The sequence below is a fragment of the Electrophorus electricus genome, chromosome 10 (genome assembly GCF_041902795.1).
Source record: "Electrophorus electricus isolate QZ-2024a chromosome 10, ASM4190279v1, whole genome shotgun sequence".
Taxonomy (NCBI): Eukaryota; Metazoa; Chordata; class Actinopteri; order Gymnotiformes; family Gymnotidae; genus Electrophorus; species Electrophorus electricus.
The window spans coordinates 11,599,906-11,602,612 of NC_137506.1; the positions used below are offsets into that span (position 1 = coordinate 11,599,906).

The 2,707-nt window shown below is 38.1% G+C and overlaps 1 long non-coding RNA gene across 1 annotated transcript; it reads right to left on the reverse strand.

Annotated features, from left to right (window-relative positions):
* Positions 1 to 373: 373 nt before the first annotated feature.
* LOC145659343 (uncharacterized) lies at positions 374 to 1,964 on the reverse strand. The gene is made up of 3 exons (XR_014125470.1): positions 1,820 to 1,964; positions 1,028 to 1,058; positions 374 to 760 (listed from the first exon to the last, which is right to left on the reverse strand). It is a non-coding gene; the product is annotated as an uncharacterized LOC145659343 (long non-coding RNA).
* Between the last annotated feature and the right edge of the window lie 743 nt (positions 1,965 to 2,707).

Sequence of the window (2,707 nt, forward strand, 5' to 3'; positions counted from 1 at the left end):
CAGTTGCCTTGTGAAAAGAATACAGTATAGACAGGCACCCACAAACATTACTGTACACATCAGAGGTCAGCGCAGGAATGTCAGTTTGTAAACCCGCCAAATCTGCCCCCACAGGCTCCCTGAGTTCTACTAATCGCTCCAACACCTTGTTTCAACCTCAGTTTCTTTTTTTTAATTTTCCCATATCCTCTTGAGCGAGGTCCAACATCTCCTTTAACAATGAAACAGTAAACGTTACACATGTAGCAATATAAAACAATATGTAAACAATGTGAAAATAATGTTACTAGCTTTGGCAGTTGTGCTGCTTCTAAAATAGCCCACCAGCTTCCTTGATGTTCTACAAATGTCAGATAGCACTGGGGTTATTTCAAGAGCCTTTTTAACAACTTTATTCAGGGTGTGAGCAATGCAGAGCGCATGAGGCAGCTTCAGCTATTTGCCACAGGCAGTCCTATTAGATGTGCCCTCAGTAACCAGACATGTGACTTTATTTTATTCCCCATTCTTCCATAAGAGAGGATTTCACACAGGCCAAATTTTCAGCCGTATGCGCCCGCAGGAATTTCACAACACCAAGTAGTGTAGACTTCAGAAATGTGTTGTCATCTATAAAATAGCAGGTCACAGCCAAGAAGGCATCCACATTAAGAGATGTCAACATGTCTTCTGTCAAACTCATTGCAGGAACTTTCTGGACCTCAGCTTTGGCCTTCTCTTTCTCTTGTTGACATTTGGCCTCAACCATGGCCTTTGCAGTCTAAAGGGAAGGAAGAAAATAATTATATATTTTTTTACTACTACTCTCATAATGTATCCATGTCACCACACATACCTTCCTAGTTGGGAGAATATAAGTTGAATCCAATTTTGCTACCAAGTCCCTGAAGCTTTTATCCTCAACTATGCTAAATGGCTGTGTGTCTCTAACCATCATGGGGACCAAAGCCTCATCCAGCTCTTCCTTTCTGGTCACTGCTTTGTAAAGATTAGATTATACTTTGTCACCAAAAAATATAGTACTCACCAATGAAATTCACTTTATAATCCAATCCAAACTGCAAATAACATGTAAGGTGCAGAGAATAATGCAATATAAATATTTATGTATATACAGTATATACACATTTTATATACATGTGCATAATAACGTTAACACCTTGTGACAATTGATAAATAAGCCAAATGACACTGGCAAGGGTGACAGTAGGAAAAACTCATTGGAGTTTAACACTAGATATCTGAAATTGTACACATGGCACAATGATTATTCAGTATTCAAATTGAAGTAGACTCTTGGGACTAGACATCCATTTACACCCAGGCTTATTTGTCCATCATTTAGGTTCCATTTGAGCTCATCTAATACAGAAGAAAATGTAAAAAAAACCCAACATAAAACGCCTTTGATTTTTTTGGTGTAACGTGTCTATTGATGCTGGAGATTCAGCTTCACTCATGCTCTACATTTCCTGATTCACCAGGGTCTTGTCTAATAAACTGAACAGTTTTGAGCATATACATGAAATGACTAAGTAGCTACACAATGTTTTCCAGTAAGTGTCCTAGTCTTCCTAGTCAAAAACCTCTCCAAATGCACACAAAGTCATCAATCACTATACATCAAGTTTTCATGTTTCTTTTTGATAAAACATCACAGTAAGTTACTTTAGTAAGTTCCACAACAATATTAGCTTCATAGCATCATTGTTAGCATCATTAGGGGAAAATACTGTAGCTAATACTGTAAATGCTGTGGAAAATATTGTAAATGCTGTAATATTGTAAAGAAGTAGTATACTTTCTCATTTATACTTACAATTTGTAATAGGATTACGAATTTTTCCAGCAGTGAATGGAAACATCCAGTGATTTGCTATGCAAACCTCGAAGCTAGTCCATGCTAGCAGCCATGCTAGTCCATGCTAGCAGCACCCAAACAACTCCACATAAACTTCAGTTAAACTAAGCCTCTTCCTTTCCATGATGTCCAAAAGTATTGACGATCAAATCATTCTTACAGTTGTACGTCAAACCCATGCGCTAGGCTATCTGCTAACAACACAGAAGCACTGACAGTACACAATGTGCATACCTTTAAGCATTAAAGGGATGACTAAATAAGGTAAGTGAGGGGTCTACGTTTTCATCTAAGCCTCCTCTATTTGATGAAACTGCTGTCAATCAAGCAGCTTGCTCTGGAAACTCTTGGAAACGCCTGGACACATAGGTGTGAATTGCTGTCACTCCAAGACAATGGCGCTGCCATGGCCAATAAAAATCAATATAAAATAGAAACGGGGGGTCTAATGCTCTATTCAGGAACACTTTAATGTCAGTAGTGTGCAGTAGTGTTTCAGTTAACCAAAGGCTTGTGTAGTTTGGGTTTGTTCCGAAGGAACCGAACCGAAAGAAAAACGTCGCTTTTACGCAAAGAAGTGAGCACGCAATTAAAAGAACTTTACCAACACTCTGTATACCATTTAAACATGTCACACAGTTGTTTTGATGGTAATTGAATTTTCTATGACAAAATCTGAACTTAACAAAATCTGATCTTATACCGGAAGAATGTTTTAAAAGGCAACTTAAAAGGGCAGGCACATTTTTGTGGAAATTTTACTCAAAAAACACAATGTCTTCAGCATGCAATTTCTGGCAAACGGATGCATTGCACGGCTGAAAATCAGTAAGCAGATACTTGTAT